The sequence below is a fragment of the Cuculus canorus genome, chromosome 26 (genome assembly GCF_017976375.1).
Source record: "Cuculus canorus isolate bCucCan1 chromosome 26, bCucCan1.pri, whole genome shotgun sequence".
Classification (NCBI taxonomy): Eukaryota; Metazoa; Chordata; class Aves; order Cuculiformes; family Cuculidae; genus Cuculus; species Cuculus canorus.
The window spans coordinates 1,940,800-1,966,980 of record NC_071426.1 but is presented as its reverse complement, the minus strand read 5'-3'; the positions used below and the strand labels follow the sequence as shown (position 1 = coordinate 1,966,980).

The window sequence follows — 26,181 nt, the reverse complement described above, 5'->3', positions numbered from 1 at the left end:
TATTCCTTTTGAAAACATTTTCGGGTTTTGAAACTGTTAGGATATTTATAAAATATGGCATCAATTACTTCATATTTCTTTATTCACACTGATTATACAGCCTATAATTATACTTAAGCCTCTTATTTGTATATCATGGCAGCATTTAGAAAAGCTCTGCGATCTCTCTGTGTTTCGTTCTTCCCAAACAGCGGAGAGCTGCGGTCTCTCCCCTCTTTCATGAACTGAGGTGTTTGTTTTGCCCGAGCAGCAGCGTTCCAGGTGCCTGAATACCGCTCCAGCTCCTCACTGAATGTGCAGGCTGAGGCCGGCGAGTCGTCGTGACAGGTAACAATCGCCTCTGTGTGATTTGGACTCCACACGCTGCGTTTACACCCAGCTTCTCGCAATCATTTACTCGCAGGAAAATATTTTCCTGGATCCCTTTGGCTTGCTGTCAGTAATTAAACTCTCTCTGACTGTTTGTCATTAATAAAGGCAGTATGGACTCGGCTGGGGAGCGGATGTGTCCTCTGCTCCGTTGGCATCCGTCCCAGGGCTGCGAGGCAGGGATGCTCAAAGCATCCTCACTGCCGAGGTACCAGTGGTGTTTGCTCTGCGCCTCCCTGTTGTAAGGGCTGAAAGTAAAAGCCCTGTTTGAACTGGGAAACCCATCGGTGCCCTTTGGAAAGCAGCTCTGGTCTTGTTCACAACAGCTCGGCTCTTGTCAGCTTCTATTAGGGTTTCTCTTGGTGTCAAACTCCCGCTGCTCGTACAGAAAGAAACGTCCACCTGCCCTCCCTCAATCCTCACTGTTTCTTCCCTGTGTGGGTGCGGTGCTGCAGGGGTTAAGAGAGCAGAGCACTGAAATTTCAGTGCATGAAAAAACCCCCCCTTGCAGTGGATGAGGCGTGTGCACAGCTTTCCTTGTTCCGCTTGACAGATGTGCAACAATAGACAATGAGTCGGGGTGGGGAGCCAGAAAAGAGCTGCTGGGAATTACTGGAGTGGCCAAGAGGGTGAAGCCCTCCTGTAAGTGAGCATTGTTCTCCTGGATATAAATCTCAACTGAAATATGAACACCAGGGTTTCCAAGCACTTCCCAAAGCTGGAATGTGCATCATCAATAGCCAAACCCAACGCGCTATGCGCAGAATCCAATTTATCACCTTTATGCTGAGGTGTGAAATCCCCACCCTGCAAGGTTGGGACGATGAACTGACTCCCAGCTGGTGGTAAAACCGGGATCATGGCTGGAGAGCTGCACGGAAGAGAAGGACCTGGGGGTGACGGTTGACAGCGACTGAACATGAGCCAGCACTGTGCCCAGGGAGCCAAGAAGGCCAATGGAATCTTGGCTTGGATCAGAAATGGGGTCACCAGCAGGGCCAGGGAGGGGATTCTCCCTCTGTACTCAGCACTGGGGAGACCGCACCTCGAGTACTGTGTTCAGTTCTGGACCCCTCACCACAAGAAGGATGTTGAGGCTCTGGAGCGTGTCCAGAGAAGAGCAACAAAGCTGGTGAGGGGCTGGAGAACGTCTGATGAGGAGCGGCTGAGAGAGCTGGGGTTGTTTAGCCTGGAGAAGAGGAGGCTGAGGGGAGACCTTATTGCTCTCTACAACTGCCTGAAAGGAGGTTGTGGAGAGGAGGGAGCTGGGCTCTGCTCCCAAGTGACAGAGGACAGGACAAGGGGGAATGGCCTCAAGCTCCGCCAGGGGAGGTTCAGGTTGGATATCAGAAAAAAATTCTACACGGAGAGCATCATTGGCACTGGAACAGCTGCCCAGGGAGGTGGTGGAGTCGCCTTCCCTGGAGGTGTTTAAGGAACGGGTGGATGAAGTGCTGAGGGACATGGTTTAGGGAGTGTTAGGAATGGTTGGACTCGATGATCCGGTGGGTCCTTTCCAACCTGGTGATTCTATGATTCTGTGATCATGCAACAGGACGGGCTGGAGGCGAGGTGGCCGTGTGCTTTTTGTGGCTGCAGCTCACGAAAGCCCTGACAAGCACATCCCACACCAGGCTGGTGCAGCGCTGCTGAGAGCCAGGGCTTGGTTAAGCTCACCAGGTGGGGAGTGTTTCGGGATAGGCTCATCTCCTGTTGGGAACCACAGTGCAGCAGCATCTCTAAATCTTCTGTGGCGGCTCTGCCCCTTATCAGGGGTATAAGGAGGAGCTGGGCTTGACTCGGTTTCTTCTAATCGCTTCCTTCCTGTCCAGCGTGGAGCCAGTGCCAAATCTTGCTGTGAATGCGTCTGTCTCGCGCCCTTTGACACATCCAAATAGCACAGAGGGAGCCCAGGACGGGAGTGTCTCTGGACATAGCCAGGACAATGAAACCGTGCTTGTTTACTCTCCCTCTTATCCACCGCGATAAGAATGGCAGAGATAAGCGCACAAGGTGCTACCCCGATGCAAAGCACACCCTACTTGCTTTAACCACAGAGGAATTCCCATTTTGTCCCAGCACAGTTTATGGAATGTAGGACTGGAGAGGACTGAGTAACAAACCAGATGAAAACAGGCTCTATCTTTGCTCCCTCCCTGACGTGGTGAGAAGTTGTGCGTTGTGCTCTCTCTCTCCCAGCTGGTGAAAGTTTCCAGCGGATAAACCTCGTGCTGTAGCTGTTTACAGTCGGCACAGTGACCGTTCCCAGGTGGCAGTCTGGAATTCAGCCTGTGCTGGCAAGTTGTAAGCTATTGTTTCTCTCCTTGACAGAAGGGCTGTGCAAATCCCAGCACAGCATGGCCTATGGATTTTCTCATTCTGTTTATGACTATTAATTTTTGCATTGTTGCTGCTGGCCACTGTGCTCAAAATACTTCTATAGAATTTGACATCTTGCTGCTTGCCTTTGCAGAAAAACTCACAAGGATGAGAAGGCTGTCTCAACCTTGGGAGATGTGACCTAAGTTGTGCCAGGGAAGGTTTAGAATGGATATTAGGAAAAAATGCTTTACTAAAAGAGTGGTAAAGCGTTGGACCAGGCTGCCCAGGGCAGGGGTGGAGTCTCCATCTCTGGAGGGGCTCAGAAAGCACGTAGACGTGGTGCTTGGGGGCATGGATTAGGAGGAACAGTGGAGTTGGGCTGGTGGTTGGACTGTATGAGCTTAGAGGGCTTTTCCAGCCTTAATGATTTCATAACTTTGTGATTCTAACTGAAACCCAGTTTCACTTTTCCATCCTGTCTTTCTTTGGTGCTCCACTTGGTGATGAAATAGAAGGTCTGATATATAGTAGAAGCAGACGGATTGATCCAACTGAGAACTTGCCTCACTTCCAAAATCCCTGTAGTGTATTTCCCAAGTAACACCTGCTCCTTAAAGCTCCTTATCCTCTGATTACACCTTCTTCGTTGTCTATAGTTGTCTTGTCTTACCTGGGGCTCTTCTTAAGTGCTTTTGTACAGCTCCTTTGGCTCCTGCTGCATGTTTGGCACAGGCTGGGATAACTCCTGGAAAGGAGAAGGGCATCCTCTGCTTAGGCAGGCACACAAATGCCCTTCCCCACCTCAATGAGGTCCTTCAGGCAGGAGAGCTTGGGAACCCGGAGTTCCTGCTCTTTGATAAGCATCTCACAATGCTCGAGCTGTTTCCTCAAGGTGAAAGGGATTCAGTGGCAAGATACCCATATCCCTTTTGCACAGATATCATATTATAGTCTAGAAAGCAAATTGCCTGCAATGACACCAGTGAATTGAATGGAAGACAGACAGCAGTCGGTAAAATATGAACGAGGTTCAGTGTTTGCCTGCAGATATTAACATTTCTTCAGTCCAGGCTCAGAAAAGCGCCGTTGTGTCTTCCAGAGTGGGTACAAAATTTGATCCGCTCCTGCTTTCAGCTTTGGAATGGAGTCCAAAATTAATTTGCTGCAGATCTTCTTATTCACGAAGTAAGGTGAGCTCGTCCTTTCCTGCAGTACCTGTACGGAGGAAAAAAATCAGGTAGTAACGCTGCTGGAGGCGCACACGGGCTGAGAGTGCTCTCGGAGCGGGTGCTGGTTGATGCTCAGCACCCAGCTGGTAGGATGCACTAAAGCAGAATGCCCCAAATTCCCTGGTTTATGCTTGACCCTCCAAAATGGGATTTCCCCTGCTTTAAGGCCTGGAGGAGGGAAGGATTCGTTAAGGTCAGGAAAGCAGATGGGCAGCGAAACGCCTCTTGCCCTTCGCGAGGCTGCAGGCTGTGCCTCGGATCCCTCGCTGGGGGTCGGTTCCAGCACCCCGGCTCCCCCAAAATCCCGCGGGGAAGGATGGGATGTTGAAGGACTTCAGTAAAGAACCTGGAAATTCGGTTTGTAACGCTTGTCCCTGCTGCGATTCCCAGGCTTTTGGGGAGAAGGCTCCCCGCGATGCTGCCGCTCCAAGGAAGGAGCTGAGATTTTCCATCTTCCCACCTTCCCGGAGGCTCTGGTGCCTCCTCCTCCCCGTGCCCACCGCCGGCCCCTCTCGGCCGCTGGAATCGGGAGGGTTTCGCCGCAATTTGGTCGCGGGAGGGCGCCTTTGCCCGGGGAACGGAGCGGGAGCGGCCCGAGCCGCGGCGGCTCCGCGGGGACCGCGCGGAGCGCCGGGAGCGCCTCTTTGCGGATCCCCCCCGGGGCGGTGCCGGGCAGGAATCGCTCGGTTTGCACCTCTCCTGCCTTCAGGGTCGGGTTCAGAGCTTCCATTCGGCCCTGCTGGGAGGGGGGTGGATGTCAATTTGGGCTGAGGAGCTGCTGCTTTGTTCGTTATCTCTAATCATTATCTCTCTTATAATAATCTCTAATGATGCTTGTGGCTGTGAAAGGTTCTCACGCTTAAAAAGAGGTAAAAAAGTCAGTCCATGGGCAATTCAGAAATTGCTGGAAGGGATGGAGATGAGGGGACTTTTGGTTCCTAATAATCATAGAATAGTTCAGGTTGAAAGGGACCTCAAAGATCATAGAATCACCAGGTTGGAAAGGACCCACCGGATCATCGAGTCCAACCATTCCTAACGCTCCCTAAACCATGTCCCTAAGCATCCACCAGTCCCTTAAACACCTCCAGGGAAGGTGATTGACCCCCTCCCTGGGCAGTGTTCCAGTGCCCCATCATCCAGTTCCAACCCGCTATGATGGGCAGGGACAGGTCTCACTAGAATTTGTGGTCTAATAAACTAATTAGGAAGGAACAAAAAATAACAGAAGCGTTGCTGGTTTTATTTGACATCTAACAAAAAAAATCCAAGTGGGTTCATTTTTTGCTGCATGGTTTAATTGCTGATCGTGTGGTGACTGCAGACCTCTCCCGCTGTCGTCCAGTGCAGAGATGAGGCCCTGGGTGGCCACAGCGCTTTGGCATGTGAGGAAAGGGGTGGAGGAGAAGCTCAACAAGAGCTGCAATGTGTGCTCACAGCCCAGAAACCAGCCATGTCCTGGGCTGCATCCAGAGCAGTGGGACCAGCAGGGTGAGGGAGGGGATTCCACCCCTCCTCTTGACTGTCCTGAGACCTCAGAGTCCTGCATCCAGGACATGGAGCTGTTGGAATGGATCCAGAGGAGGTCATGGAGATGATCTGAGGGCTGGAGCACCTCCTGTGCGAGGACAGGCTGAGAGGGATGGGGTTGTTCAGCGTGGGGAAACCTTAGAGCAGCTTTGAGTACAGAGAGGAGCTCCAGCACATCCTTAAAGCTGGTCAGGATCAGGACATCTGTCCCTGCAAAGCCTGACGTGTAGCTGGGGCAACGTGCCTGAGCATCTTCTGACATCCTTTGGGCAGCCACAAGCATAGACAGGAGAAAAAAAAAAGCTTATCCTGTCGATGCAGTCCATTGAATTAAGACCCTGTGATGTGTTGTGATTTTGATCCTTATTTAGCTCCGTGTGCCGTTTTTCCTCACTCCGTGTCTGATACGAACGGCTCTTAATCCGCTCGCTGGAGAACAGGATATCGCGCCGAAAGCCATTAAGTTCTGGGGCCAGCAGCAGGGCTTAATGACAATTTAAATTAGGAACCTAAGCTGGGCCATGGTAACACTGGAGCTATAATTAGGGAGGTAGTGAGTTCCCTGTGACCTTTTATTTTTGAAGTGTTTTAGATGGCCCAGTCTGGTCTGCAGAGCTCCCTTCCTCGCGGGGGTTTCTCTCTAATGTGGGTCGCGGCTCTGCTGCTCGCAGGTGGCACCGTACAGAGGCTGTGTTGTGTTGTTTCAAAGTTAAAGTGTCTTTGAAATACGCTTTAGCATCCAACGCAGAATGTAATAAAAAGACTTTAAAGAGCTGCTGACGCCTCGTGGAGAGCTGAAAAACATTCTGTGGAGAAACAATTCTGCCGGGCTTGTTTTATCTGCTGTTGCCTTTGCTCGTTTTTGATAGCAAGGGGCACTATAAATATACATAGTTATACATAAAAATGAGAAACCTTGGCAACCAGATAGAAGGTTGGTTGTTCTCTCCTGTGCGTTTGCTATGGGCAGGGGGTGAGGGAGGATGGAGTTATCCATTTGAATTTCACCCGTATGGCTCCTGGACCGATGCTGTGGCTGTTTGTGAGTGTTGGACTGAAAGGGAGCCACGAGCTGGTGGATTGTTTTTTTTTCCTAGAGGTATTTGTTAACCCTCTAAAAATAGCGGCAGTGGTTTCTGGGGCACTCCGATGAGGCTGGCGGTGGAACAGGAATGAAACAACGCTTCGGAGCCGGAGGACAGGAGTTGCCATATGGCACTGGGGCCTCACAACGCAGCTTCCCAGGGCCAGCGTGAGAAATGCCGTGGTGCGAGGCTGCGGGATGCCTGGCCCTTGTCTTTACTTGCCTTGAAGCGTGAGTGATGTGGCTCTCCTGGGCTGCGTTCTCTCTCCTTCGTGCCACACCGGGCTACCCTGCCCTGTTGGCATTGCCCATGGCATGATGCCCCATGGGAGCCAGGCGCATGGACCCCAGCGGCCACTTCCCTGTGCCGACATCCAAAGCCTACAGCAATTCCTTTAACTTGAGGACCTGAGGTTTTACCTTGCGGAAGTGATAGAATTGTTATCGCCTTAAACCAGACCCGACAAAGGGCAGCGTTGCTGTTACGGGGAGTGATCTCTGTTGTTTCCAAATGAATGGGCAAAATAACCTGCCTGCTTCCCTCCCGTCCAATAGCTCCTGCGAAGAAATGCTATTCCAGAAGCCTGGAAGGGTCTACTGTGAAGTGCTTAGTGTTGAGTACGGTGGATAGGGAAGCGCGGCAGCAGAGGGAAACCAGGCTGGGCTGCAGATGGGAATGTTCGGCACTGCGACCGCTGAGCCAAGCGCTCCTTGGCTGTTATGTTTCCCAGTAATTTTCCCAGGCAAATTACGTACCTGTCATGCCCTCAGGAGAAAACATTTTTTTTACCGCAGCCATCAACTGTTCAGAAAACTTGGAGTTATTTTGACATCAAAAATAACTGCGCTCTCCTCCAAAACTGCATCTCGTTCACGCTGTCATAAACCAGGAAAACTCAGACTCAGGAGCTGGGCTGAAGCTGCCATCAGGTGTCGAGAGATGTGTTCCCTTATTATCGGCATGTTTTTGAAGTAAGAGCCCTTCTGTGGAAATTCCCACGTGTGCTCTTTGCGAGTGTTGTAGGAAAGGGCATCCGCAAAATCCTCCTTTCCAGTCAAAGCAAGCGGTTACCTAACGAATATGGTGCCCCAATTTAAAACCAAGGGTTAATTGGGAAGCTGATAAGAAATAGGTCCTCACTGTACTCAGAAGGAGCGGTACATTGGGTGGTAGAACCCCCAGATAACGTTTGCATGGAAAGAGCTCCATGAGATGGCACTGATAGGATTCCTTTTAGCAACTTGGGGTAGATATGATGTGTCTTAGATGAGCTGTGCCTTATTTAATATTAAGAAATGCCTCTTTTTTTTGCTCCGCTGCACTTGTGCCTTGATATTCCCTGGAATGGTGAGGTGGTGTATGGGTGTGTTCAGCACGGAGCGATCCTGTGCTGGGTGAATGGGCTCAAACATCTGCACAGCATCGTTCCCCTGCCACCAGCCGATGGTGGTATAATTAGAGAAGTCATTAATCTGCGCTCAGTGGTGGTAGAAACTATTTATAGCGAGGCGGATAAACAGTGCTCTGCGTGCTGGGCAGGGTCTGGCTGTTCCTTGTGGTGCTGTGTGTGTCCTGGGGCTAAACTAGAGGGAAAAATCTGCTCCTGGGATGGGAATGTCCTTCCTGGCCATATGCAGACAGACCCAAACCGCTGACTTTAAGGTATCACCCTCTGGACTCGCCACAGGGGATCACTTTGATGTTCCCTGTGGGCTGTCACCACCCTCAGTGGTGAGGTCCCAGTGGAGCCCTGTCCCACCAGTGTCCCTGCAGTCTCCCTGCCGCTGGGAACCCTCCGTGGCCAGCAGAGAACACGGGGCTGGAGCAGCTCACGGCCGAGGAAGAGTCACAAATAGGCTCAGCTCTCCTTTTCCTCGGTGTCCCCGGGGAAAGGCACTGAAACCAATCAGAATGGCCCTTCGGATAAATTAGCGGTGACAAACAGCATCTGACAGGCTGTTGTTACCACTCACGCCTTGGGACTGGGCTGGCTGCTTGCTGATCTGGGTTCATCTCTCATCCACAGAGCTGGAGAGCCCTGGTCCACTGGTTTAAGTAGCGTTAAGCAGCAACCAGCATCTTTAGCGTCTGAAGAAGACCAACTTGGTAAATGCTTGAGCCTGCCTGGGGAGAATGGGGGAGCAAGCGTTTGAGCCGCTCGTAAAGCAAACCGAAAGTGCTGTGCCACAATGACAGAGGTCCAGGAGAGCCTTGTTTGGTGTTGGGAAGACACCGATATTGATAATCCCGTGACAGAAGGGACCTTTGCAGCAGAGGAGCACGTGTGGACTTGACGTCAGGTTCTGCACAGAAGAGCCTGAGGGCAGAGCTCTGTGTTGTGAGGGGTTCCCTTTCCAACCAGATTGCTCCATCTCCCTGCTGAGCCAGATCCGTGATCCTGCAGCGGTGCTGCAGCCGGTGTGGGATGACTGGGATCCCTTTAAACAATCTGCACCCAGGCTTCCCTCTCCTGTGCCATCCTGAGCAACCAGGATGACCAACACAGGCAGGTGCCTGCTGGGTGTTCTCAGAGAAGATTCCTGGGGTGCCTGGTCTGCGCCTCCCATTGCGTGGGCAGTCCTGGCAGACTACAGACTAACCTTTGCCTGATTTCCCCCAGCCCTGGCTGCTCCTCGTGCCGGCAGTGCTGCAGGAGCAGAGGGCAGGGGAAGGAAAGGAGCACACCCCTACCTCTCTGCCTGTGTTTTGGGTTGATAGTGGGCACCCAGTGTCCACCCACCGTCCCCTCACAACTGGTCGCAGCCATCAGAGGGTTTTCAGGATGCTTTGGCAGGTGAGGGTTTGTTAATCACCTCTCTTCCCACTCAGGAACTCCTGCGACAGCTTTGTGTGTTGTCACTCTCGAGCTCTAGACTGATGCTAGTGGTGTGGGCAGAATGTCTCTAAGCCAGAGGAGAAACTGGGGCGTTAGCGATGCTTGGGGAGCTATGGGCTAAGCAAGCCTGTTATTAACAAGCTTCCGAGATGCAGCTTGGCCTGGGATAAGGTCCACATTTTCCCTATGCCAATCTCTCTGCCAGGCTTTCTGCCTGCGGGGTCCCTCTCTGTCTGTCTCGCAGCGACTGGGCTTTGCCCTCTGTGCCAGCCCTTGGCCGCCCGCTCCGCGCCTCCCGGCACAAGGGCGGCTTTTGTGCTCTTCTGCTGAGGGAGGCGGTAAGAGAAGCTCGAAACTTTCTGAAGCAGGAAGAAAGGGGTGCAGCGAAGGGCTGCGGGGTGCTAAATAGCACGTGAGGAGCCTGCAGAGCTGCCGGAGAGGTAGAGGTTGCCGGGAAGCCGTGGGTGCTGGTGGGGTGTTGGAGCTGGGATGCTGTGCTGGGGTCAGTCGAGGTGGCAGCATTCAGAGAAATGCTCCTGTTGTCAAGTTAAACACTTCACTGCGTTTTGCCTAGTGAGGCACAAACTGCATGTCTGCACGCTGGCAGGCATCGGGGAAACCACAGGGGAAATATGTTTCTGTCGGGGCTCGCAGCATCTTCCAGGCTTTGCTGGGAGGATTTGTCAGAAGAAAGCATAAAATTAGTTTAGCCTTTGAGATTAGGGGACCAAGCCTCCCTGTCCTCAGGGAGAGGAGGACTCGGATCCCTTGCAGAGAGTCCTGGTGGGCAGCTGGCTCCCCCGTTGCCTTTCCCAGGGTTCAGCTACACTGGGAGGTGAGAGAGGACCTATGGAAAACGTGGCAACCGCTGTTCTGTAGCTGTGTTAAGTCCCCAGTGCTGGCTTGGGCTCTACCCTGTGCCTCTGGTTTGCCTGGATGATGAAAGGTGACCTCGGAAATTGCATTTCCAAACATTTTCCCCTATCTGTGAAGGATGGCATTGTTCCCAGTGTTTCAGGCTGGGACTGCCTGGGGCTCTTTGTTTAAGCTCCCTGGGTGCTGCAGTTCTTATGCACAGGGCTGAGGATGCTCTGCCAGAATCTGCCATCCTGGAAGGCGGCTACAGTTCAGCCTTTTGTTGTCTCGAGGATTAAAAACTGCAGTTGAGGTTGAGCTACAGAAATCAAAGTCAGGTATCTAGGGACATCCCACCGGCGTGTTTAACAGTGTGATGGAGCCAGAGTCAGCCACCAGCTCAGGCTCTTTTCAAACAGCACGAGCTGGCAGAAAGGCCGGCGATCCTCAAGGAAGAAGCATTGTAGTACTTTAAACACACTTGATAAACTTTATTTTGCAAAAAAAACCTGCTACTGTTTGCTCTAATTTCACTGCTGGTTGTGGAGAAAGGAGAAGTCTAAAGGGCGCTGTGTCTCAGAGGAGAACCTGAGCTGTTCTTGTCTTGAGGGAACAGGGACTGTCCTGGTCCAAGGAGGGTCACTTGCTGCTGCTCTTGGTGGATGGAAGGTGGGCTCCTCGCTGTGCCTGAAGCAGCCGGGCAGGACCACCAGCTGCAGGTGCTGCTCTGCCGGGGCAAACCCTGAGCTGCCGCGGAGCAGCGGTGCAGGTCGGGCTGGGCAGAGCGAGTGTAAAGCATCTGCTGAAGGCACAGCCCTTCCAGATGGGAACTGGAGAGCCGAAATGTGCTGGTCTTGACACCCCATCCTTTTCCAGTTGTGCCAAAGACCGTTTTCTCCCAGGGCAAATCCTTTACTGCTGAAGGAGATGGACAATTGCGGAGAGGCAGCACAACGAGGGTAACATTTTGCCCCATTTTAGCTTTGTGCAGTGACCTTGCTAAAGTGTGGCTTCGCACGCAGCCACTGCGTTTGTGAACTCCACTGTAAGGCTTTGTTCAAGCCCATGTCTCCTTTCTCCAGACACACGGAGAGGCTGCTGCTCCCTGAGCCAGGGCTGCTTTGCGCTCCGTAGGGATCCACAGTCTCTGCTCTAACTGGAAAAGGGTTTGGGAGAGGAGTGGCAGCGAGGCTGGAGGCTGCTCTGGCGAGTGCAGCAGCTTTACCCGCCTGCAGGCTCCTACCGCAGGGAGCGGGAGCATCCTTTGTCCCAGGTCTCATTGGAAATGAGGTCCCAGCTCAGGCAGAGCTTGCTGCAAGGATGTCTCATAAACAACACGCAGGTGACTGTGCCTTTGCCTACGGTTTCATCTCCTCTTCACTCCCCCATGCCTGCCAGCTCAGAAAATGGAATGTGGATAGCACAGTACAGCCCGAGGGAGGGAAGGGAAATAGTGAGCACTGGGAGGAACGGCAGATGTTGCTGCATTGCACAGCAGAGCATCATCTACCTGCTCTCCGGAATTCGCTCTTAAGCCACAGGCTGATGTCTGATTAGTGGCTTTTCAGTGGAAAGCCTGGAACGATGCCTTTTGCTGTCCCCTGAACAGCGTGGCACTTGCAATGCATCAGCTGTTTTACTCAAATGAGAGAGAAAGTAGCTTTTTAAAGTGCAAAATGCAGCTACTTCCAGCAATCCCTCCTCTGCCTGGCAAGGTGACTTGCACCTAGACCTGTGCTGATGTGCTTGGGCAGATTTTGTAGCTACCTTTGATGTGCTCCAATGTGCAGTGAGCCGGAATTCACTCCGGAATCGGGCCCGCCTGTGCCTTGTGACAAACCCGGGTACCAGCTTTCTTTGCTTTTATCCCTTCGCCCAGTGTCTTTGCCAAGCCCCTCGACCTCTGCGGTGGCTGCTAATTAAGAAAATGGCTTTGAAGACAGCGAGTTTCTGTTTTTCATCCCTTGGGTAAAGGGGGATAAACTGAGCTTTTGCATCAAGGGCAGATCAATAGTCCTATAAGGTGGGGGTCTCCTTTATCCTCCAGCCACACCATTCCACAAGTGGCGCTTCCACCCTTGCCACAGTGTGGCAGAAGGAGAAGCAAAGGCACGGCTTGTCTTGCTGGGTAGTGAAGCAACGTGAAGCCAAAGTGACAAAAATCTTGTTTATTTCTGAAGATTTGTGTGATTATTCCCTGAGCGGTGGAGCATCTCGGGAACTGGACGTGACAGCAAAAGAGGAGGTGAGGAGCAGGCAGTCAGGCTCGGGGATTTCCTTGGGGAAAGCTGGTTTCTGTTTTCAGCAGGTCACAAGCCTGAGAGCATCCCGGGTGCCTGCTCTGCCCTCCCTGCACGCTCGTGTCACGCTTGTGCCTTGTGGCACTCGGCTTTGGGGTCCCCGTGGGGGCTGCTCCTGTGCCCTGGACTGCCCGGAGGTGTTTGGAGGAGGCAGAGGCTCATCTTCTCTGGTGAGAAGGAAGGTGAAGGCTGCAGGGTTCTCCTCCTCCATCTCTTTAGCCTGTATCCGTTCTGCAGAGTTTGCAGCAGGGCTCCTGTCTGGAAGCACAAAACACCATGTAAACCCCAAGCGTTTCTTAAGTATGCTTTAGACTGGACCGGTTTGATGTGCCGAAGCAAAGCGAGAACCTTCAAGAGCTGAGTGACTGGTTCTTGTATCCAGAGTGCACCGATGTGGAGAGGAACCCACCAGGAAGATGTTCCTATTGCAGGTGCAGAGGCGAATGCAAGGATGCAAGCTCAGAGCCGCTGGGGACAGGGGCGGCTGTGTTCCATCATCCTTGCTGCTCTCCGTGCACAGCAGGGCACTGATTCTGCTCTCTTTGCTGCTCTGCCTCCAGCGCCGCTGCCGTGCTTGCCTCCCTGCGCACCCTGAGGTGTGCGCCAATTAATTGCTGACCAGATAAGGGTTCAGTATTTAATTGGCGGCTGAAAAACGTTCTGCTGCACAGCCCTCTGGGGTGGTGGTTGCTGTACCGTGTGCTTGCTATGGACAGTGCTTTCTCTTGGCCTTTGGGAGGAAGCAGGGCCGGTGGAAGAGGCAGATTGATCAACGTGACTGCCCACCGGGGTCAAAGTAGAGAGGAACGATTTTTTTTTTTCTTTGTAAAATGGAAAAGCTGTAGTGTTGCCATAAAAATACAAGGAATCTGAAATATTTCATAGCCGTAACGTGTGTGAGAGGAAGGGCAAGGCTCCTCTGGGTGAGGAGGTTGGGTGTGAAATTCAGTTATTCACGTGGGTGCAGGGATGTTGGTGTCAACCTGCAGGTGAAGGGAGAGTTGTGCCTCCTTCTCGAGGCAGAAAGTAACCGATATCCTTTGCAGGTTGGGATTTTTAGCAGCGGCTGTGCATGCTCTGGCCCTGGGCATCCCTCTGGCAGCAAGGACATGGGAGATGAGGTATGAGAACAGAGAGGTCTCCCAGACAGTGCGCACTGATGGAAATGGACTGGACCTTGTCCAGCTGGGCTGCTCCGCGTAGGGAAAGATGCCCTCACTGACACATGCGTGTGTGTAAAGAGCCACTGAGGGCTGTGCAGGATCTGGCCACGCATGCTGGTGAGTGTCCCCCCTATGCAGGTGGCACGTGTGCATTGAGAACCCGCCCCGAGATGTCACTCAGACCTTTTCCTTCTGAGCTGGCGGCATCTTGGCAACTTCACTCATCTGTCTTGATCTGTTTGCCAGAGGCACTGGATGAGGCAGCACAGCCTGTCCAGAGCCTTCCCTGGGTGGAAACAGCCCTGGTTTGTGCTCTGCTTTGTTCCGTGGCTGCAGTAACCTCTCCTTCTTTGGAGAATAAGATGGTAAAGAGCTTTTGAAAATGATCAAACCCTTCAGCCTCACTACTGTGATTAATCAATCACAGCTGCTGCTTTACAGCTCCGTGGTTTGATGTGTTTCAGGTTGTTCCAAAGTTGGCCCAGCTCAGGGCTAGTAAACACATTCCCGAGTCCCTGGCAGGGTGCTGGGATGGAGCAAAAGCTGAATTTTTCCAGCGCTGCACTTGGTCCAAAGCCAAGGCTGCCAAAGCCTATTGGGGAGAGCCACAGGGCAGCCTGTTTGTTTGGCACAAAGGAGGGCAGCAACGAATTACTCACTCTCACCATTGTTTTCTGCAAAATAGAGTTCTGCTCAGAGGGTTTTTTTAATCCAGGGACCCTTGTGTGGGCCTCCCAGAGCTGTGCCGTGCTGCCACGCTGAGCTTGCGTGCAGGGATGCTCTTGGAGAGCATCTGAGGCTTTGCTCAGGGAAAGGAAAGGTGCTTGATCCCTGCGTGGAAGAGCATCCTCCGTACGGCAGGGTGCCTGCTTCTGGCCTGGGTGCTGTACAGCCTGTTCTTCCAGGTTTTTATGTCTTCTCATTTCTCTGCTGAGAGCGCAGAGTGCAATCTCTGGACCAGCCTTGGGTTCCCCCAGCTGTGTGTGTGGGGTGGGAGGATGAGCTGCCCCCACCAGGCAGCTGAGTGCCCCCCAGCCTGCTGCCAGAGGCTGGTACAGAGCTGCTTCCACCAAAGGTGTGATGTTGGAACATCCTTGTGTCCCTTTCCAGTGGCTCCCTGGGTCAAGGCTCCAAGTGCTCCGGGAGAGCCAGGGTGAGTGTGCTGGGGGGGTGCACCTCCACAAATTAAACAGGATTTATTAATTTGTGTGTTCTTGCCAACATTTCTTGTGCTGGTGCTGCCATTACAAGCATGCATAGGATACTCCTGGGAATTATACAATCCCAAAAATAGATGAGGAAGAGATTTAAGAAACATCTCTCCCCCTGGATGGCAGCTGCATCCTTGCAGATATTGTCTGCTCTGCCCTTCTCAGCACTGGAGGCTCTGAAACTCCAGGTGGCAGCTCTAAGGAGTTTGTGTCAGTTTTTGGAGGCTTAGCTGCATGGCTTAAATGCTCCTTAGCTCTTATTTTTTTTGCAGCTAAAGAGCCAAGCAGGATCATGAAGCATCGCAGCTCAGATAGTTTGTAAAACTGCTGTTGAGCAGATTAAGCTGGAAAGGAAGGGGGGAAAAAAAAATGCTGGTGGAATCTTTTTTTCTTTTCTTCCTAATGTTCGTGGGATAGAGGGTGATTAAAAGCCAATTTCACCATCGAGGTGGGGCTCCAGGTGCCGGGCAGCAGCAGTGGGGCTCAGCCAGCTCCTTTGCACAAACAACATCTGTAAGACAGCAAAGTATATTTACCAGGAACAAAACAGACTAAATAAACTCACTTTAAAAGTACTCTCAGACACAATTGACCTGTAAGCGCCCGGGGAGGTCTCGCCCAGGGCACTGGTCAGACTTTGCTGTGGCTCTGTGATGTACACAACATACGGTTTCCAATAAGGCGAATTTTTTACCCTACGGCATCTTTCCCAGAGAGCAAAGGGCTTTCCTGCGGAATGGGAGGAGGGTTTTGATTAGGAAAATGTTCAGAAGGGGAATGAAACGTGGCTCGGTTTTATCTGGCTGTGGAATTGGAGCCATAAAGAAGCCTTCCCGCATCATGGCAGGTAAGGAGAGCATCCCCCAGGTGCAACCCCCATCGCCTTGAGCTGCAAAGGCCTTTGAGACCCCTCCTTTGCAGATACCCATCACCCTCATCCCTGCCGTTCAGGGAACAATCGGAGCCGGGTTAACTGCCGTTAACTGTTTGCATTTGCATTTGCATTGCAGGCTGACAATGTCACCTCTGCAAGGCTTGGAGCACAACCCCTCTCTGCTCCATCATGCCTCTATTTCTTGTCTAACCTGCGAGTATTAAGGCTCATATGCTGGGAAATGAGGTGCCTGCTTATTCCTTAAGGCCAGGAAAGAAACCCTCTGTGGTACCAAGCCTGTCCTCACCCTCCTTCCTTCATTCTAAGCAGAAACAAGGGCAGTGAGATGACAATGGCTCTGAAGTTTTGCCTTAGCAGAGGAAAGATATATGGGATTGTACACATCTCCATCTGGTTTTCAGGACTTTCAGTCTGAACTCCAAAGTGGCTTTGCCTAGAGGGTGTTGTGCACAAAAAAAGGAAGGAGAATCCACTCTCTCTAGATTGAACTGCTGCTGGATTCGGTTTGGTTTAAGCCTGGCTGTGCGTTAGACTCCTGGGCACGGTGTGAGATGCTGTACTGGGGACTGTCTCTTCATCACATATAGTTTGCAGGGGGCTGCATCCCCCCAGTTTCCCCTTCCTCTGTTTATTGCCTTGCCCTCCTCCGCTCTGCCCCGGCCTTGCGACCCCTCAGCCCTGCCCAAGGGAGGCTGTGACTGCCCTTTGCCTGGAGATGAACCCATCCCATCCCCTCCTGTACCCGCTCTCCTCTGCCCACCGCTCCTGCCCTCCATCCCCACGCCGGGCGCTTCCCTCCCGCACCCCCCGAGTCCCGGGGCGTTAAAATAACTGCGTCATCCGCAAAAGTACGAGTCTGGGAGTAAATCCATCCCCCCCCTTTGGAGCCTGAGACATCCTGCACAGCCTCTGCCCTGCAAAGGAGATTTGCACATCCTATTTCCACGGTGAGAAAAAAAACCCTCGGGAGCCGAGCGGGCGGCGCTGCCTCCCGGGGCGGCTTTGGGGCGGCTTTGGGGCCGCTTTGGGGCGGTGGGGATCGGTGCGGGGCAGCGTTTCGGGAGGGATGCGGGATGCGGGGCAGCGTTTCGGGAGGGATGCGGGGCGCTGCGGAGCGCGGTGCGGAGCCAATCGCAGCTCCAGGGGTGGAGCCGGAGCGGCTGCCGAGCATCACCCGGCGCTCCCCGGCGCAGTCGGCGGGGCTGCAGGGGGGGAAGGAGCATCCGCGCTCGCCGCCAGCGGCTCCCGAAGGTACCGCGTGGGGACGGGAGTTGGAGCAAAGTTTGCTGGGCGGAGGGGGGAAGGAGGGAGGGAGGCAATGAGTTCCCCTCGCTGGGAGTACCGCGGGCGAGGATGCGGCTCCAGCCCCGGGGTGTTTGCAGAGGAGCCCCATCCCTGGGGGTGTTCGGGCTGGAGGGGGCTTGGAGTCCCCTGGTCCAGTGGGAGGTGTCTCTGCCCATGGCAGGGAGTGGAATTGGGTGGGCTGAGAGGTTCCCAAACCACCCTAGGATTTTAGGATTCTCGTTTTTTTTCTTCCCTGAGCATGGCATCCACCTGTGAGCCGGGCAGGCCCCTCGGTGCAGACACCCCTCTCCTGGGTGGTTCGTGGAAACTTGGGGTGCTCTCACTGGATGGACTTTGTGCATGCATCCCCGCAGTCCGGTGTGGGAATGGGAGCTCCTAGGGCTGGAGGATGCAAGCACGGATGCCTGCAGATGCAGGAAAACAAGCTTATTCTCCCTGTTGTCTGGGAAGTTTGGAGAACTTCCCGAGTCAGCTCTGCTTAGAGAGGAAAAGCATGTTCCAAGGAGCGAGCAGAGCCCCCGGGGCTGGGGATGCCCTCTCCGGGCACAGCCCTGGCCCCGCTCACTGCAGCACTCCCGGGAAGGCACCTGCCAGCCTGTAGGGCTGCTGCTGGCGGGCCGAGGGGGTCGGTGTGTGTCTCGGGGGGGGCTGCCTGACCCCACATGTTGCACCCGAGCCGTCCCTGGGTCTGAGAGGCTGAGCTAAAGCTGTCCCTTGCGCAGCGTGAGCCGAGGCGGCTGCTGCTTTGGATGCTGAAAGAGCTGTAGTAACTAATCTTTAAGCCCTCTGAAATGCTGGTGATCTGTGTCCATTGTTCAGTGATACCAAGACCTGTGCATTGCCCCTCAGTTCCTGATGTTAAACACTCTCTGGCTCAGCCCTGTGCCCCTTTTGCCCTCCTCTGCTGTTGGAGTGACCTCAGTGTGCGGTACTCGGTGAAGAACAAGGTTTGCAAAGCCTTGAGGAGACGGTTAAAACCCACTGGTTTGCATTTTCTGCATGAGACTGTGCCTTCGGCTCTCGCCTGAGCATGTGCCATCCATCTGCAAAACACGAATAAGCAGCTCTGGAAGGCAAGAGGTGAACTGGGGGGAGAGGGGGATGCTGCTGGTGAGGGGTAGCAGGGCAGGGGGGATGCTGAGCAGAGGAGTTTTCAGCTTCATCCCATTTCCTTGTCATCCCACAGGAAAGGGATGGTGACCCGGAGCATCTTCTGCCTCTCTTTGCATTGTGCTATGGGACAGGGATGGCAGGAACTTGACAAAGAGATATTTTGGTAAAGGTTCTGGGTGGCACTTTGCCTTCTGCAGAGTGGGGCAGGAGGAGAGGGCAGCACCAGAGATTTCTGGAGTAAAAAATGGGTCTTCCCCCTCCCCCTGATTTTGTCAGAAACAGGAGGGCAGGAATGCTTTCCTAGTCCTAGAGCAGTGTAGAACTGTTGATTATAACCTTCCTAATCCCAGTGCTCCCATACCTGCTCCAGCACCTCCTGCATCCCTTTCCCCAGGGACAATCCTGCCTTCTGGCCATGTCCTGGGGGAGCTGGGACTGTTTCAAAACTTGGATTGATTTCCACCTTCCCCTAGATGACTTTATCTGATCATTCTTAGTCATTTCAGAGCCACTCCAAATAATCAGTCCTCGTCCCTGTGTAGCGGTTTGCACTGCATTTGTGGCTGACTCGGATGTCCATGTTTCAGAAGTCGCTTCCCCTGGCTCAGAGTTGTGTTGTCTGAACTTTCCTCTCACTCTCAGCCTTCTTTCTGCCCTGCTCTGCCCTCTCCTCTGCTGAAAAGCCCTGTGAAGGTGCAGTGCTGCAGTTTTCACTCTCCCAGGTGTGTGAGAGAACACCTACTGCGCCCCACTGCCCACCCCAGTGATTCCGAGCGTTGCTGACAAACCCTGCTTGGAAAGGTTGTTGTCCAGGTATGGAGATGTTTTGCTGATGTTTTCCTGGATACGGTTTATTTGCTACTTCCAGTTTGCAAAGGCATCTGTGCAGCTGCTCCCTGGGAGCCTGCAGGTAGCGGCTGAGCTCTCTCCCTCTGGATGGATGCACACTGCCTCACTCCCCCTCTTCATGCCCAGGGATTTACCTGGGAACAACGTTGGTCAGTCCAGCCCAGCTATGGATTTATCACCCCTTCTTGCACTGTTGAGGGGACAAAGAACCCCCAAACTCCCCAGGAGGCAGCTCTTCTCCCCGGCCTCGGGGTAGACAGTCATAGTGGGGATGGTTTGAGAATTATCCCTTTGTAAGGAGCAGCTTTTGACCAAAAGACAGCATCTTTTTCAGACCTGTGGGTCTACTAATTGGCCCCTTTTCCATTGCAAGGTGTTCTTCAGAGCTGGGAGGGCTTCCAGAAGCCCCTTGGGAATTGCTGCGGTGTCTGAGATGGCCAGGCAAGGTCCTGGGTGATCCTGGCCCCGGTCACTCTCAGATCTGGGTGCTTCGCTTTATGTGGGTTAAACTCCCAAGGGTTAAACTCTGAGTTAAACTCTGAGATCCAGAACTGGTTTGAGAGATCAGAATTGGGCCAATTTCTAGGCCAAACCAGGGCCGCTGGTGTTCCCAAGGGCAGATGTGGGTACAGAAGCGGATGAAGGTCAAGGCTCCCACCTCCCTCCGTTGCCCCAATGCCTTCCTCGGCTGAACGCGGAGCGGCGCATCTCCCTGCCGGCTGCTGGGCAGGTAGCACCACATATGGAAGCTTTCTTATTCCTTGCAAAGTGTGAAAAACAGCTCTTGCTGTGAGTTACTGGAGCTGCGTAGCGGAGACGGGGCTGTCGCAGGAATAGCAGCAGATTCGGGAAACAAGGGAACGGCTTTCCTCCGCGCTGTGCCATCTTCTCTGCAGAGCGTTTTCTGTCTTTGCATCCCCTGAGGAAGGCTCAACAGGGCCAGGCTTGGCAGCTGTGACCTTCAGCTTGTGGGTGAGGCTGGAGAGCCTCTGCCTGAATGGGATGGGGCGTCTTTGCCCCTTGGTTTCGGTTCTCCGGGAATATCTTGGGTGCTTTGTTGGCACCAGACGCGATGGCCCCTGCCCTCCAGGGAAGGATGTGCCAAATGCTGCTTTCAGGCTTGCTGGGGTGATGGAGAGGCGAGCTCGGGGAGCGTGTGGGTGCCCAGGGCTGCTGGAGCCTCCTCTTGCCCTGGCTGCTGTAGAGATGGGTGCCCAGAGGGTATCCTGCTCCCTTCCGCAGCCTTCCTCAGGGCTGAGGTTACGTGAGAGAGTTTAGAAGATCAAGAGGAATTAAAGACTTGTTTTTCTTGGCTTTGGCTTTTGTGGGAGCTGTGTATAGGGAAAAAAAAAAGGATTATCTCCATTTCTTTCACTGTTTGTGCCTGCCCAGCCCGGCTCCTCCAGAAGAGCGTTTGGGTCTTTGCGTTTCTGGTCACCTTGCACCAGATGCAGGTGGTGATTTCTGTCCTCCCTGCCTTTGCGCCCTGTTCTGCTGACAGCTGCATTCCTGCTCTGCTCCGAGGTGTGAACGCTCCTACCTGCCACCATCCATCATCCATCATCCTCCGGCAGAGCTGGGAGCTGGCGAGCAGGGGACCGGAGGGGGAGCCCTGCCGTTCACCTCTTCATTTATTAATGAGAAAGAAATAAAGTTGTGGAGAGATCGGATTTTTTGAGAAAGACCCAGAGTTCCAAAATGCTCCCGGAGGATAGATCCCTAATTGGTCTCTAATTGCATTAGAGTTTAATTTGTTGTTGCTTTTACTGTAATGTTCCCACTTTTCTCGACAGTTTGCTTTGTTCCATTAATTAGGAATGGCTGGAGATGAATATTCTCTATATGAAAACTTGCCTGTTGTGCAATGCTTGACAGCTTTTTAGGCCTTTAATGTGCTGGCAGAGGATGCTGGTGGCTTCTCCCGCGCTGTCGGACTCTCCGTGCAAGGGAATTCACGTGTGCACCACGGCATTTTACCCATACACATGAGGTTTGGTCCGGGGAGGTTTTGCAAGACTTTGCACCAAGTCAGAGCTCTGCTGGGCTGAGGGGGAGGTGTGCTCCGTGCCCTGGGCTGTGTTGGACACCCAGGTGGATGGGAAGGCTTGTGGGGTGCTGCCATCGGGCCAGGCGGATGCACAGAGGAGGACGGGGACGTGGCAGGAGGCAGAGGGCTTGCACCAGTTGCAAGGGGATTGCTCTTGAGCCGAGCATCACTTTTGGAAGGGAGGTGGTGGGTGCATGGCAGAGATCTGCTGTGGGAGAGCATCCTGTCCCACCCGAGGGCTGCATTGGCTCCAGCCCCGCTGCCCCTCGGCATCTGTGGGATGAGAGGGAAATCGGAAGGCCGGTGGCAGTCGCCGTCCTCCTTCTGGGACGCGACAAAAAGCTGAGGTGAGCTCACCCCAGAGCGGCTCTCCAGCAGCAGCACTTCAAAGGGCTCATTTAATCCATTTCTCCGGAGCACGGAGGGGAAGCGGGTCTGGAAATGCAACCGGGAAGCTTCAAAAAGCGCTTTCAGGAGACTCATTCGCAAAGCAACAGGGGAGAAGAATATTGCTCCTCTTAATTCCAGAGCAGAAATGTATTTATTTTGTCTTATTAAAGGGGAAATGGGGTGGAAGATGCTGTTAAGCTCGGATCTGCTTCTTGCCGATAGGTTTGTTGGCAAAAGAAATGCTTAGGGGATGAGAGTAGAAATAAACCTTTCCAGTGTATCAGTCTCTGCGCTGGAGGCTCCGGAGGTGTCACCTCTCTCCCCCTTTGAGCTGTGGCTCATATATCCCACACGTACTGTGTATGCGTGTCGCGGGAGGCCCTGGCAGTCCATGATTGGGCACCGTGGGGCTGCCAGCGCGGCTCTCAAAAAGCGATATCAATGCCAGGAGAGGCACAGCGAACTTAAAACCGCTCCTAAATTTAATCCAGCCTCTTAAAAACCAGTGGCAAAGTGAGACAGTGGTATTTAAAGCTGTCTCGAAGGGCGCAGCTGCAGCCGTGATACCCGCAGAGGCTGCGAGAGAGGCACGTGCTGGCCGTGAGGTTCTATGAGGGACGTGGAGAAAGCTCCAAGGGCTGGATCTGCAGCAGGCAGAGCGGCTGGGGCAGAAAGCCCAGGCACAGCGTGGCATTCAACACCCAATGCTTTTGAAGCCGTGAGCAGCGCCCTGCTGCACGGGATGCTGTGTGTGCTCCTCCGTTATCTGCTCTATAATAAGCACGAGTGAGCTGAGAGTGTTGGGGAGAGGGAGGCACTTGCATGTGGGTGCCCAACCCTGAGCCTTGATGCCATCGCGCCTTGAGATGCTCTGAGGTCTCCAGAGGTGCGCTTTCGGTGAGCAAGTGGGAGACTGGGGCGACGAGCAGGATTTTATCTTCTTACTGTGCAAAAAAGAACTCAAAGTGTTCATGTGTTGCGTGCCTTTGCCCTGGTGTGAGGGGCGGCTGAGCAGGATCCGCCGATGGGTCTCACCTGCTTCTTGGAAGCCCAGGCTTCTCCCATGGGTTCGCCGGGTGTGGGAATGGTGGGATCACACCGGACTGCTTGCGGCTCATGAGCATCATTTGTGTTCCCACGGTCAGGGCTGGGCTGAAGCCCAGGAGTGTTTCACCGGCTCTCGGCCGCCCACGGCACCCTGGTGCCTCCCACATCCATGCTCTCCTCCGCCTTGAGCTTTGCAGAGTCTTGGCTTCAGCGATGGCACGTGGCAGAGAGCGCCAGAGTTTAGTTCCGCTGAAAACGAAACCTAATTAATCAGTTTTGTGTTTTCCACCCTAGAATGTCACTGGAGAAAGTGTCAAGGCAATAACTGTGGATCCGACTGCTTGTTTGAAAATATTGAGCCATTATGCGAGTTTATGATGATATTATTTTCTGCCACCGGAGATGCTTCGTGATACCGCTAATTGTAGCAATAATTAATCTGGGTAATTTTCAAGCACATGGCTGTGGTTCGTGGCAGGGATGGGAGCCACGCAGAGCACAGGGACCTGCTATATTCTCTTTTTTTTTCACTGCTGGATGTGTTTACGATGATTTCCACGTGCAGAGGCACCGGCAGCATCCCCTCCGTGCTCGGTGGCGCTGCCCTCGCCCCATCCCAGCACAGGTCAGGGAGTCGAGGGGGAGACACCCTACGGATGAGGACAGGGCACGAATACAGAGGGATGTGAGAAAGTTCTTTGCCACATGTGGCTTCAAAAAGAACTGACACTGCAAAGTGGGAAGGAGCGGAGTTCTCGGTGCCGTCTGCCGTTCCCGTTGCTAATTCACGTTTATGAAACTCCTCGGGAGGTTCGCAGCCTTTCTGCGGTGCGGGTTGGTTTGTGGTTCAGGTGTTTTCAACTTGAAAAGCTCTGTTGCGGTTTCGGGGTGAGCTCTGTCGTGCTTCGTGCTTCGTGCTCAGGGGCCGTTGCATAACATCTCTACCAGTTGATGCAGATTGTTGTGAACCCCGTTGCGTTCTGTTTTCTCCGGGATGAGTTGGGTTTTAATGAGCGTTTCATTCTCATCTGCTCAGCCTGTGCCAGGGGATGCTTTACCACCGGAATCTGGTGTTTCCCCATGGATGTTTTCCTCTTTTTTCACAAACCCTGACCTCCCTGCTGCATCCCTGAGGTGTCTCCTCAGTCTGCTTCTTTGCAGAAGTCTGCATCTTTTTACCAGCTTTGTGTCCATGATGCAAAGGTATTTTCCTGCCCCTATCAGGGATGTTTTTTTGGTTTTGCACAAAGTAGGAGAAGCATTTTTTTTGACCTTATTTCCTTCCTAGACAGAGAGCAAGGCTGGTGGCCTTGGCTGAAGGATAACTTATAAACCCTGCTTTGAAAATTGGTGGTGTATGAGACAAATTTGCTCATTTTAATGCCTTTCTATTGCTTCTCAGAAGGTCAGGGAATGCCTAATAAATACTGCAGGAATAGCAGTCCCCAACCTATGCAGAGAGAGGGAGAACTTCCCAAACCCTGGAATCGGAGCCGGAGGCGATGCCAGCCTGGAGCGTGCCCTCCTCCGGCCGTTCTGCAATGTCAGTTTAATTTCTCACTGCCAAAACCAGAAGAGTTTGCATTTCTGGAGACCCTTTCCCACGCAGAGCTGGAGTTCTGCTATGGGCAGAAGTGAACAATTTCTCACGTCTCATCTGTTGTTAAGGGAAAGAATGGTGTTGCAGGTTTTTTTTTCCAGGGGGGAAAATGAAGCAGGAATTATCCGAGCGGCTCTCTGAGGTGATTCGGAGTTCAAGACAGGTCTGACATAAAACTTCCAAGCCCGCATGCTTGTGCTCCATGTAGGTGAGCACGGGGGATGCTCCTGCCTCTTAGAACACGACTGCAAACAAAAGAAGGGTTGTGGTTTTGCTTTTTAAAGTCACAGATGGGCAAAGAGAAAGCGGTGGGAGGGCTGTGAATGTTTTATGTTTTCCTTGAGATAAAGCTCCTGGTTGTTTGCTGTTGCCCGCAAAGCTAATTGCCGGATTACACGATGATGTGAAGAAGTTTAATGAAATCTGCTGATAGCCTTTAGAGGATGTGGGATTTGGATGTGCGCAGTTAAATGAGGCCATGGGCTTGGCTGCGCTGTGCTGACTCGGGGACTTGGATACGAACCATTTGCATTCCCAGCGTCTTGTTCCTAAATTTCATTGATTACAAAAAGCTCTGCTGTGGCAGGGGAGCTGTGGCTGAAGGGAGCGGAGTCCATCAATCATCACGTGTAGAGAGGGTTCCTGGCCGGCGCTGCTTGGCTGCCTCGGGGAGACCTGGACTCCTATAAATCCTCACCAGGTGGCACTCGGAGAGGCAGCTCCGGTTGGGAAATGTCGGATGCGATGAAGGAAGGACCGTCCCTAGGGAGGGGAGAGGAGCTCAGCCCACCCATGGTACCTCTGAGCTTCTGCTGTGGGTAACTTGGTTAACCTTTGCTGGGCAGGGAGCTTTTAGTGCTGTCACCAAGCAAAGAGCGCTGGTAAATGGATTTGGGGTTGATGTTGAGGCTGGTTCAGGTAGGAGATGCTTTAGCTCGGCCAGCTAGACCAGCACGGGGACTTTTATCAAGGAATCCAGTATTAAAATAATCCTCTGTCGGTGATGGACAAATGTGTTCTCCGAAGGCTTCTTCTGAGCTTGTTGCCACCTTCCGTGGCTTTGCCTCTTGGGTCTCTGAGCTGAAGCTGATGGGGAATGACAAGCTCTGATTATGCAAACTTCCAGAGGCTACGAGCTGCGGGCACGGGATTCAGCTTGACTCGCTTCCTACTGTTTTGTACGTTATTAGGGAGCCACAGGAAAAAGTAGGTCCTGCTTATCCAAAAATAAATGTGGCGTCCTGATTGTGATTGCAGAGAACGGCTGAGCGGGAGCCGTGTCCGGCTTCTCCCCCTGCTCGGCTCCCGTGGGGCAGAGCAGCACAACTCCCGACTTTCGGGGTGCCGACAGCCCGGCGGTGCAGACGGTGCTCTGGGGTGGCTTGGAGACTATTTATGCCTCTTTTTTTGTGAGAAACCACTGTTTCCATGGCAACCACGAGCATCACATGGTAACCCCGGCTCGGCAGCGTGCGAGCCCCCAAGGCACCTCCCTGCACCCCGTGCTGCCGTCCCCGCGACGCCCCGACACCTCGTGGGGTCCCCGGGGAGGTTGGGGCGGTGCTCGTGGCTGAGGGCACCGCGGGAGCTGCCGAAACTGCATCCTTGGGTGGTGGTGGGGGGGAAAAGAAGATGGAAGAGGGGGAAGAGTGGGAGGATTTAAAAGGGAAGGTGAGCCAGAGGGAAAGGAGTAGGTGCTGGAGCTTCGCGCTCCGTGCCAGGCTGGGTCAGAGCAGGTTCCTCCCCAGCGGGGGGCTTGGCCAGGGCTTACTCCAGGGGGATCTGTTTCTGCAGGGAGGTGCCAGCAGCGGAGATGTCCTGGGCCAGGGGACCTCATTCCTTGGCCGGACCAGCTCCCTGCATCCCAGTGTAAGCGAGTCCTTGCCCTCTGCTTTCTGACCACATCAACCTCTCCATCTCGGAGCGCAGCATCTGCCAAGCCTGCAGAGGTCTGTTTTAACCCCTTTTCAGGAGATTTCTGTGCTATCCTTGCTGCCAAGGGGCCGAGCTGTGCTGCCTGGCCGTGCCGGAATGA

The 26,181-nt window shown here is 53.4% G+C and overlaps 1 protein-coding gene across 4 annotated transcripts in view; it reads left to right on the top strand.

The window, feature by feature from the left end:
• ZMAT4 (zinc finger matrin-type 4) overlaps window positions 1–26,181 on the top strand; it is a 209,000-nt gene that overhangs the window by 82,500 nt on the left and 100,319 nt on the right. For all 4 annotated transcript variants that reach the window (XM_054049702.1, XM_054049701.1, XM_054049704.1 and 1 more), the window contains exon 2: window positions 17,029–17,046. The gene's annotated coding sequence lies outside the window, so the exon portion shown is untranslated. The remainder of the gene's footprint in view (window positions 1–17,028; window positions 17,047–26,181) is intronic.